The following is a 12,612-nucleotide window of genomic DNA, read 5'->3' as shown; positions in this document are numbered from 1 at the left end:
TTCTGTAGCCTTGGGATTTCACAGCTGATTTGGAATGAATACTCAGTCAACTTGGGGTTCTTTTCTCCGCCTTCTCTCCACAATGGCACCTCCGTGCTCAGGTGCTCGCATAAGTATATCTGACACTTTTTATGCAGCCCTTCCGATCCTCTTGTTATTTCAGAGAGCCGTCAAAGAGGAGGCCAGTTTATCACCCGCTAAGCACCTCTTGCCTGATTGATGCTGAAATGTGAGGTGTTTCAGAAATCACTCAGAGTATGTGCAGGCACAGCGTGAAAATAGGGAGATGTTTGTGTCCAGTGAGGCAACACTTTGACCCAGGGAGCACGGGGACACGTTGATAATCGCGTCTCAATTTCTTGCCTAGGAAGACACGTGTCATAGAGCCTCAGACATTCCTTGAGATCAAGAAGCCACTTAGCTTTTGCAGTGGCTGCCTCAGTAATGCATGTTTATTTTGGTTCTGCTCCTTTCCTGCTTTATTCCGTGATTCCTGAGATCACACTCCCAAGAAAAGGCTTTACGTCAGGCTTTCTTTCCAGACAATTCGGACTAAGACACACAATGGGGTGGCTCCGAGGCTCGAGAATGGCATCTGACCTGAGATGTGCCCTTTCCTGCCTTGTTTTTGTCCTCCTCACCCCTCCCCGCTACTATCTGCTGACCTGTTCCATTCCCATCAGTTCTCATTCCCAGGTTAAAGCTCTGAGCCCCTTCCGGGTCCTTAACACTGTGGGCTGCAATCCACTGTGTAAACTGTTGCCACATGTCATAGGGATTTATGGGAAATTCTGTGAGGCCCATCTGCTAGGTGACCATGAATCCATCTTTCTGTTGCTCTCCTGAGCCATGATGGTTTGAAGGTGCCTCTGTCTTTCTGCCTCCCAGGGCGTGGCATATGTGGTCTTCTTAATCTTGATTCCAAAATGTACCTGGGCGCTCCATCACCTCCTGCTCAGAACTGGCCTAGGAGACCTCACTGGTGCCTGTCTGACATTTTTCCTGGACGGTTGCTCCCCTTCTCCACGCCCACTCCATCACTCACATGAAATCGTCAACAAATTTGGGTGGGAAGGGTGAAATTAGTTCTGAGAGATGAATGTTCCTCTTTTCCTGTTGCTTAAACCAAGAGGAAGAGCTTTGTCTTCTGAGGCTCAAAAGACATAGGCTCTTGCAACCCACAGAAAATATTTCCTCTGAAGACAATTATCTCTGTCTTCAGTTCAGAAATTTGACAAGGAAGTTCAGAAATTCAACAAAGAAGTTCAGAATCTCAGCCCTGGTCAGTTCTTTGCTTTTCTATGTCTATTCATACAACCTGCCCTGGAGCAGGTAGTATGTAGTGTCTAGTTGCCTGGGCTGGGAGAGGACCTTGGGGAACCATGAAGTGGCAGATCAGTTAGCAATAGATTAATGTTTCATGATATTGTCCCACTGGACATTGAGGCTAATCTTAGAGTTTTTCTTTGGTGTAACCATCATTCCCTGACTCATTACCTTCTTCCCTCTTGGTGCAACCCTCCCTCATGCATAGACCTCCATGTCCTTCCTCATTAAGCTGCCCTAAGTAGTCACTAAGGTCAATTTTATAGCCTTCCTGGAGTCAAAATATCTTTTTTAAAAATAAGGGCATTGACTTGCTGTTCTGCTGAACTGGCCTGAGATCTAAACTACCAGGTCGATTTTTATTGTGGGTTTATCCCTTGCGGGGAAAGAGAATTGATGAACCAGATCCCGCTGGGCCCCAGGCAGGATAGGGCATTTCCTTACTCAATTCAGAGACTGTCTCCCTTTCCCTGGCTCTTTACTGTCTTTTTAAAATTAATCCCTTTAAAGTATACAGTTCTGTGGGTTTTAGTATATTTATAGAGTTGTGCAACTATCACTACTACCTAATTCCAGCACATTTTCATCACTACAGAAAGGAACCCTGTACCCATTAGCAGTCATTCATTCCTGTTCTCACTCCTGTCAGCTCCTGTCAGCAAATACTAATCGATTCTCTATCTCTATAGATTTGCCTATTCTGGTTGTTTCATATTAATGGAATCATACAATATGTTGCCTATTACGTCTGACTTCTTTCAATTTGTGTAATATTTTCAAGTTTTATGCATGTTGCAGTATTTAATGATGTAGCATTCCTTTTTTCCTTCAGCTTTATTGAAGCATAATTGGCAAATAAAATTACGTATATTTAAAGTGTATAACGTGGTGATTAGATATGTGTACATGCAAAATGATTACCACAATCAAGTTAATTAACACATTTATCGCCTCCCATAGTTAACATTTTTGTGTGTGCATAGTGACAACCCTTAGGATCTACTCTCAGAAAATTTCGTGTGTACAATTCAGTATTTTTTTTAAGCTGTGCCTGCGGCATGGGGAAGTTCCTGGGCCAGGGATCAAACCTGCACCACAGTGCTGATCTGAGCCACAGCAGTGACCATGCTGGATCCTTAACCTCTAGGCCACCAGGGAACATCTACAATTCAGTATTATTAGCTATTGTCACTATGCTGTATATCCAGAACTTATTCATTATTTTTCTCATCTCTTTGATATAATTTATTTTTCCAGCATTTTGGGATATAATGGACATGAGATTGTGTAAGCCTAAGAAGTACAATGTGTTGATTTGATATACTTTTGTAAGATGATTACCTAATACTTCCATTACATCACATATTTACCGTTTCTTTTTTGCAGTGAGAACATTTTTTTTTTCAGTTTTTAGAAACTGTTTATTTTCCATCAACCTGCTTCCATTTTAAGAGTTTGCAGAAGAATAGCTTAAGACTGCTCAGTGGTTGTTTGGCCCCTTCAGTGGCCTGGGCAGTGGAGACGGCAGGCCGGTCTTCAGTGGAGGGTTGAGGGCTCCAGGCCTCAGTAGGGAACTGTTGGGCAGGCACAGAGGGCACCTGCATGCCTGCAGAGCAGTCTGTGACCCTAGGTTGAGTAGCAGAGAATTCAAGAGCCAGAGTGGTCCATTCTCCCTGAAATGCCTCCTTGGTCACATCGTCCTCAGCTGCTGCCTGCTCTTCCTTTTAAGTCTCTTCAGGATCTCTGCAGAAGTAGAGGTCAGGTATGACCTCCCAGGGGTATTCACATGAGATGGTACCACGCATGCGCAGGGCTTCCCTGGCCAGCATCCACCATATCAGACCCACGGAGTGAGCTTCCTTTTTAGGATCTCCTAGCAGGATCCATCAGGTTGGTCCCCAAACAGAAAGGCCAAGTAATGCCTGACAGGCCCAAGCCGAGTAAGAAATAATGGAGAAAAGCAGAAGAAAACACAGGCCATTTTTAAAATGTTTCCATCTTGCTTTAAAGCTTTCATACATTAAAACCAAACTTGAAGCAAGTAATCCCATCAAACTCTACTCACTGGGCCTGAGACCCTTGTGGTGTTAGTTAAAAGCTTGCCCTTCAGGTAGCACGCTACCTGTACTTGTGAGTTCATCAGCCACTGGCCTCATCTCCAAGCTCTAACAATGTGCAGATGAGGTGAAACATTTCAGATCCACTTTAGTAGCAACTTTCAAGTATGTAATATAGTATTATTAACAATAATCACTACACTATATATTATATCCCCAGAAATTATCCATCTTATAACTGGGAGCTTATACCCTTTGATCAACATCTCCCCTTTCCCCCCTCCCCCAGCCTCTGGTAAGCTGGGAACCTCTCTGTTCCTCTGAGTTGGCTTTCTTAGATTCCTCATATAAGTGAGATCATACAGTATTTGTCTTTCTCTGACTTATTTCACTGAGCATGATGCCCTCCAGTTTCATCCATTAGATCACAAAGGTCAGGATTTCCTTCTTTCTCATGGCTGAATAATATTCCTTTATTTATATCTCTGTGTCTGCATGTGTGCATGTTTGTGTGTGTGTATGTGTGTGTGTGTGTAATGACATTTTTAATCCATTCATCTGTTGATAGACATTTGGGTTGTTTCCCTGTCTTGGCTATTGGGAACAGTGCTGCGGCAAGCATGGGAGTGCAGGTATCTCTTCGATGTACTGATTTCATTTCCCATTTGGATATATACCTAGAGGTGGGATTGCTGAATCAAGCAGAAGTTCTAATTTAATTCTGGGCGGGGGGGGATTTCCAAATGATTTTCATAGTAGCTGTACCAATTTACATTCCTGCCAACACAAGGGTTTCCTTTCCTCCACATCCTTGCCAACATTTGTTATTTCTTGTCTTTTTTTTTAAATTGAAGTATAGTTGATTTACAATGTTACATTTGTTTCAGGTCTATAACATAGTGATTCCATTTTTATAGATTATATTCCATGTAAACTTATTATAAAATATTGACTATATTACCTATTCTGTACATTATTACATCCATCCATCTTATTTTATACCTACTAGTTTGTACCTCTTAATCCCCTTCCCCTCTCTTGTCCCTACACCCAACCCTCTGCCCTCTCCCCACTGGTGACTGCATTTGTTCACTGTGTCTGGGAGTCTGTTTCTATTTTCCTATATTCATTCATTTGTTTTATTTTTTAGATTCCACATATAAGTGAAAACTTTACAGTATTTGACTTTCTCTGTCTTACTTCACTAAGCATAATGCTCTCTTGGTCCATCCAGGTTGTTGCAAATGGAAATTTTTCATTCTTTTTTATGGCTGAGTAATATTCTATTGCATGCACATGTATACACACCACATATTCTTTATCCATTCATCTGTTGATGGACATTTAGGTTGCTTCCATATCTTGGCAATTGTAAATAATGTTGCTATGAACATTAAGGTGCATATATCTTTTTGAGTGGAATTGCTGGGTCATATAGTAGTTCTATTTTTAGTTTTTTGAGAACCCTCCATACTGTTTTCCATAGCGGCTGCACCAATTTACATTCTTACCAACAATGGTGTTGATTTGCATTTCCCTGATGACTAGTTATGTTGAGCACCTTTACATAACCTATTTGTATGCCTTTAGAAAAATATTTATTCAGGTCCTTTGCCCATTTTTAAAATTGGATTGTTTCCTTTAATTCCGTCCTTCCTTCCTTCCTTTCTTCTTTCTTTTGCTGTTGAATTGTATGAGTTTCGTTTATGTTCTGTATACTAACCCCTCATCAAATATATGATTTGCAAATATTTTCTCCCATTCCATAGGTTGCCTTTTGATTGTGTTGATTGTTTCCTTTGCTATATAGAAAGTTTTTCTTTTGATGTAGTCTCACTTGTTTATTTTTGCTTTTGTTACCTGTGCTTTTGGTATCATATCCAAAAAAATTGTTATCAATACCAATGTCAAAGAGCTTTCCCTTATGTTTCTTATAGGAATTTCAAGGGCTCACATTTTACATTTAAGTCTTTAATTCATTTCAAGTTAAGTTTTCTGAGTGTTTTAAGTGTTCAATTTCATTCTTTTGCATGTGGATATCCAGTTTTCCCAACACCATTTATTGAAGAGTCTATCCTTTGCACATTATGTATTATTGGCACATTTTTCAAAGATTAGTTTACCATATATGTGTAGGTTTATTTCTGACCTCTCTAGTCTATTCCATTGGTCCATGTGTCTGTTTTTATGCCAGTACCATGGTGTTTTGATTACTGTGTCTTTGAAATATATTTCAAAATCATGAAATTGTGTTATCTTCAGCTTTGTTCTTCTTTCTCAAGATTGCTTTGGCTATTTTGAGCCTTTTGTGACTCCATATGAATTTTAGGATTGATTTTCCTATTTCTGTGAAAAATTCCATTGGAATTTTGATAAGGATTGCATTGAATATGAAGATTGCTTTGGGTAGTATGGACATTTTAACAATATCAGTTCTTCCAATCCATGAAACAGGATATCTTTTCATTTTATTTTTTTTCAATTTCTTTCATTAATGTCTCATAGTTTTACATATGCAGATACTTCACCTCCTTAGTTAAATTTATTACTAAATATTTTGTTGTTTTTGGTGTAATTGTGAATGGGATTTTTTTTTAATTTCTCTTTTAGATTTGTTAGTGTTTAGTGATTTTTGTGTATTGATTTTGCAAGTTGCAACTTTACTGAATTTATTGGTGCTAACAATTTACTGCTTGGAGTTTTCTATGTATAAGATCATATAATCTTCAAAGAGATATAAATTTACTTCTTCCTTTCCTTTCCTATTTTTATGTTTTTTTTTTTTTTTTTTTGCCTAAATGCCCTGGCTAGTACTTCTAATACTATGTTGAATAGAAGTGGTTATAGTGGACATTATTTTCTCATTACTTATCTAAGAGGAAAAGTTTTCAGTATTGTAATATTAAGTTTGATGTTAGCTGTAGGTTTGCCACATATGGCATTTATTATGCCGAGGTACATTCCTTCTAGATCCAATTTATTAAGAGTTTTTATCATGAAACGATGTTGAATTTTGTCAGATGTTTTTTCTGCATTCACTGAGATGATCCATTAATTTTATTCTTTATTCTGTCAATGTGGTGTATTATATTTATTGATTTGCATATGATGAAATGTCCGTCCTTGCATTCCAGGGGTAAATCCCACTTAATCATAAGTGTTATCCTTTTAATGTGCTGTTGAATTTGGCCTGCTAGTATTTTTTGAGAATTTTTAAATCTATTTTCATCAGGGATATTGCCCTTTTCGTGTAGTTTCTTTATCTGGCTTTCTTATCAGAGTGATGCTTGCCTTGTAAAATGCATTTGGAAGATGCTCTTTCTTTAAATTTTGGAAGAGTTTGAGAAGATTCTGCATTAGTTCTTCTTTAAATGTTTGGTAGAATTAACCTATGAAATCATCTGGTCCCAGACTTTTCTTTGTTGGGAGCCCTCCATTTGGGTGGGGTCACTGAAATCTGTTGTCAGATGGGATTGCTGGCTGTGCTCTGTGATCAGGCAGGGTCTTAAGTTGGCCTCTACAGCTGGTCTTCTGGGCAGAACTTCTTACTATACTCTTGGCCAGATTGGTTTGTCAGCTTGGCTCCATACATGGGCAGACTTGATAGCTGGTCTCTCTGGTCGGGTGGAGCTATTGACAGGGATGCAGTGTCCCACCAAGATCTATGCACTGGTCTCCATGAGCCCCACCATCTTTTGTTCCCAGCTGATTCCCAATGGTCTAGTCTTGCTGGTTGCCCAGAGTGTGCTTTGTAGGTTGTGCCCTGAAACCCTAGGGAACTAGATGTCTGCCTTAGGCTCTCTTTTCTCCAGGGTATTTCTGTAGGTGTGGCACTGAGCTGGTCTGGGGGAGGGACAATGTGGTCAAAGAAAAATTTTTTCTTACTCTGCTTGTGTGGCTTTTCCAGGTTTTTGTACTCTACAGGACTGCTTCAGCTTCATCCCCAGGTTCTGGGATTTTCACAAAGGTGTTCTCCTCTGTTGGATATTTGCTAAAAAATCTTTCTGTGTGGATGATTATAGCTGGGGACCTCCCGTTCCATTATCTTGTTAATGCCACTCCTCTCTTCATTCCTTTTTATGGTTAAATAATACTCCACTGTATTGCTATACCACATTTTGTTTATGTATTCACCAGTTACATAACTGGTTTTTTCCTACCTTTTGCACTATAAATATTTGTGTGCAAGAATTTTAGTATCTATTTTCAATTCTTTCGGGCATATACCTAGGAATGAAGTTGCTGGGTAATATGGTAACTCTCTAGTTAAATTTTGAAGAATTGCCCAACTGTTTTCCAAAGAGGCTGCACAATTTTACATTCCCACCAGGAACATCTGAGGCTCCAGTTTCTCTACATCCTCATGAGCACTTGTTATTCTTATCTATTCATATTTTTTCGTAATCTGCCCCTGGTTATTTGGAACCATAAGGATGTTCTGTGCTTCCAATAAAAAGAGACAAATCTTGTCATTTACTGCATGCATCGAAGTCCTTATGAGGTTCCAAAGCAAATGGATAACATTTTGTAAGAGTTCCTATTTACAAGTTGGGGGTTGTCTACTACTACCATGCAAAAGGAACTTTTTATCCAAGTGGTAACTCATGAATGGTAATGTACCTGTGTCTTGATTGTTCCCATACATATTCTGATGAAGGGTCATCTTTGCCTGTTCATATTCAGCCCTTTGAATCAATGCAGCTGAAAACTTGGATAAATATAGAAAATTTACATAGTCCTAACAATGACATGCCAGCTTTTTATTGTGATTTAAACAAAGACAAAACATCATGTGCAAAAACAAACAAAAATAATCAGGCATTGTTTCTAAAGATGGAATCCAACCTCCCAAACTAGCAATTCTTATTCTATTTATACACCTATGAGGAAATGTCATTGCTAATTTTGAAAAATTAAAGCTTGAGTTGTTGGGTGATGTATGTTTTAGATAAGCATTTGAATTAAGATTTCTAAAACATATCCCAGTGCTGAATCGCAAAATAGTTTCTTATTATGTATAATATGCAGTGTTTGGGGTATAGAAACACATGAAATTAAAGCTTTATATAACAATGATTTGAATTTATTTGCCAATTTAATGGGGGGTATTTTAGAAATACTAATGTGTAAGGTTTACCTCCCAACCTCTAAGTCATGTGTCCAGTAGCTATTATACCATTATAGCACCTGGAGAAGACGAAGGGCATCTTTCCCGCCCTTATACCACCTAGCCATTAAACCACCTAGGAAAGAAAAGTGTTAACAAGGCTGAGGAAGTAGAAAGCCCACACTATAGTAGACAGATAGCATGCCTTTTGCTGCTCAGCATCTAGATCCTTTTCCTATACTTGAGCAGTGCTTACCATATGAGCTCTCTTCACGGCAGAGAAGCTGAAAATGCCTGATACTTGCTTCCTCGGTGTACTTTGAAGCCAGGGCTATCCCAATCATGTTGCACCAGACCTTAAGAGGTAGATGAATGGTACAAAGCAGGGATTGTGCAAAGTCCGTTGTTCAGGATCAGTGATGGCTAGATCCAGCAGCATCGTAATAACATCGTCAAGATCCACTTCGATGGTATACTCTTAGCCACGATGCCTCTAGGCTTGGTTCTTCAGCCCTTCCAGAATCTGTAAGCTACTCATTATCCGGAAATCAATTAATTTTATGTCCAACTTAGGCAAAACTCTTTTCTGTGCCTTGGAGTTAAGTCCCCTAAAGATGTACTCATCCCTCCTAGTCCCCAAGGAATTGAGGAAAAGAGGAGAGATCAGAGTTATGGGAATCAGGTGGTGTTTCAGTCACATCTCCAGCCTGGAGTTGAGAGGAAAGCCTAGACAGGAAAACCATTTGCTCTGCTTCTCAGATCTGGGAGGTCATGCAAGGTATTCCCGTGGCCACATAGAAGAGCCACATCAGCATCAAACAAGCAACACCTCAGGGTTAGGCAGAAAGAGGGCCTAAGTTTTGCTCCTCAGAGTTTCCTGGTTTTCCATATGGTAGACAAAGCATCTGGAGATCCCCTGTGTCCTGAAGAGGAATGTGGAAGATGACTGATAGTGTTTGATGGTGAACTTCTGAAGAGGATCACAACGATGGGGCCAAATGATCTTGTAGCTGAGGACTTCAGGGCAGACTGACTGGGTCAGCTATCTAGTGAGAGATGCAGCCAGGTCTGAGGCTGGGAAACTAGACCATGAGATGGAAAATAATATGGTCTCATTTTATTCATAAGGAATAGACCTTCCTTCTATGATGTTGAGGAGAGACTTAGATAGAACTCTATGGATATTTTTGTCAAATTCACTTCAACTTAGCTACAACAAGTGTGTCGGTGGATTTGTGACCCCCTCGTGAGTTCACATATCAAAATGAACTTCCTGGGCACTGAAATGTGACTTGTAAGTGTTGAACTTCTTGCCCAAAGAACGTTTCGTTCTGCCTCTTCATTGGACTAGAGTTTCTCAGAAATATTTATCATTAGTCAATATTTACATTTTTTATTCCTGCCGATTGCTATGTTGGTTCAATATACTGAAATTTACTATATTTGAATATAGAATCCAAAAGTAAATTTCCTAGCATATACACGGTATTCCTATTTCCCAGCATTCAGTCCAAGAAGTTAGTATTTCTCCTACTCACTTGAACCAAAGAACACGGTCTATTTCAAGTATTCAAATCCTAGGTGCCATCTAGAGGCTCTGACCACAGTGACTAAGCAGACATCAAATGAACCATATCTGGGTTAACAACATTAGTTACAACATTTTGATTGATATGACACATCTATTGAGAAAGCTCACCCATCCATATCGTCTGGTTTTATTGAGCCATCACGCATTTCTTTGGGCATTTAGAGACACAGCTAATTCTTATAGTTAATGAGCTTATGCAAAGAGGGACACAAAGGAATTTGCCTAAGGCAGAGGTGGAGTTAGAAGTTATTCATAACTCCTTTACATGCTCTTGGTGAACTTATATTTGTTGAAGATAATATCATCATCACTTTAATTTTGTGCCCATAAGACTAGGTAGTCCATATCTGTAATTAATGGGGCTGTTACCATGCCAACAGTTCTGAAATGGCAATTTACCACCAACAGTTCTGAAATGACAATTTACCACCAAGGACCTAATGTAAGTTATTTGGTTCAGTTGATTACATATTTGAAAGCCCTTTTGCTGTACCATCACCTATTTGAACACTTTAAATGATATTCTGTATTTTTCCAGAGGAGCAAAATCTCTTAAGGTATGTATCCATATATAATATATATTCTTTCAATTCTCAATTCTCATTGTCCAGCCAAAATGACATTTAATCAGCTTGATATAAAGATACCTCTAGTATAGTGATGAAAATGACATTTTCATATATTTACACTTTAAGAACTTACTATTATCGTCAAGAAAAACAGAAATAATCAAGCTGATTGGATTCTCCTAAACACATGAATGTGAACTTGCCATTTATAAAATGAAAGTAAATGAAACACTGATGTACTATTAATGACTGAACTGTTGTTAGCCATGATTAAAATTTTGTTAGAAATTGTACGAAGACAATCTGGAATTGGTATGAACTTAATTTTTTTTTTTTTTTTGGTCTTTTTGCCTTTTCTAGGGCCACACCTGCGACATATGGAGGGTCGCAGGCTAGGGGTCTAATCAGAGCTGTAGCCACCGACCTATGCCAGAGCCACAGCAACACGGGATCGGAGCCGCGTCTTCGACCCATGCTGATCGTCAACCCACTGAGCAAGGGCAGGGACCGAACCCACAACCTCATGGTTCCTAGTCGGATTCGTTAACCACTGAGCCACGATGGGAACTCCTGAACTTAATTTTTGAAGTATGATCAATTTAAATGTCATTGTAAATCATTAAAAATCTTCTCTTGGAGTTCCTGTCGTGGCGCAGTGGTTAACGAATCCGACTAGGAACCATGAGGTTGTGGGTTCGATCCCTGCCCTTGCTCAGTGGGTTAAAGATCCGGCGTTGCTGTGAGCTGTGCTCACTTTTTTCTCTTTTTATATGAATATCACTTTTTTCTCTTTTTATATGAATAATGACTCTCAGACATTATTTAATAGGCATTGTGCTAAGAAATGCTCATGTGAACCTAGATGGATTCAGAGTGCATGCGTGTACAAACTAAAGTTGATTCATTTGCTGCCTTAGGTTATCATTGTAAGACATGGGTATAAGATATTTATGAATGTGGTTTGTTTAAAAAATGTCTAGACTAGTGTGCACATCATCAAATTTAATCATTGTTAGGGCCGAATCGTGTTCCCCCCAAATTCATATGTTGAAGTCCTGAATTCCAGTATCTCAGAAAGTTAACTGTTTTGCGATAGACCTTAAAGAGGTAGCTGTGTTAAAATGAAGTCACTAGGATAGACCCTCCAACATGGCTTATAAGAAGAGGAGTTTAGGGCACAGAGTCACACGGGGGGAAGACCATGTAAAGATACAGAGATAAGATGGCCCCCTGAAAGCCTCAGCAGAAACCAACCATGCGGACACCTTCATCTCAGTCTTCTAGCCTCCAGAATTGTGAGAAAATAAATTTTGTTGTTTGAGACACCCAAGCAGTTGTACTGTATTATGGCAGCCCCAGCAAAGCGATGCAATAATATATACAGAGTTGTCACTTATGTATATTCAACTGCCATGTATATGGCCTTGCAGCTTCAAAATTTGGTTCAAGAAGCAAGACAGCTTGGTGTTTGCAGTCATTCTTAAATGGAAGATTATAGATTGTTTGCATATGTTATTTTGCTAGCGTAGGGTAATCCTGTGGCATAAAAGGGCAGTAGTAAGGAAGAATCCAGTTGTTTTCTCAACTCTGATAGTCCATCTATGAGGAGAGTGTCATCAAATTCTGTCTTAAGTGGGCAGTGGGTTGGGGGAAGAGGCTGTGCTGACATAGGCCACATCCATTCTTGTTCTGTGCGGCCTCTTGCTTCCATTAAATTCCACACGTCTAACCAGGAAAAGGAAGAATTAATAGCACACATACATGTGTGTGTTAGTAGTTTCCAACCTAAATTCTGTACTAGTCAAATCATCAATTGAATGATTTGGTGATAGAATATAAACATTTCAGGGAGTTCCCATCTTGACTAGTATCCATGGGGATGTGGGTTTGATCCCTGGCCTTGCTCAGTGGGTTCAGGATCCGGCGTTGCAGTGAGCTGTGGTGTGTGTCACAGACACGGCT

This window comes from Sus scrofa, chromosome X (genome assembly GCF_000003025.6).
Source record: "Sus scrofa isolate TJ Tabasco breed Duroc chromosome X, Sscrofa11.1, whole genome shotgun sequence".
In the NCBI taxonomy this organism is placed as follows: Eukaryota; Metazoa; Chordata; class Mammalia; order Artiodactyla; family Suidae; genus Sus; species Sus scrofa.
This window is presented reverse-complemented; position numbering follows the sequence as displayed.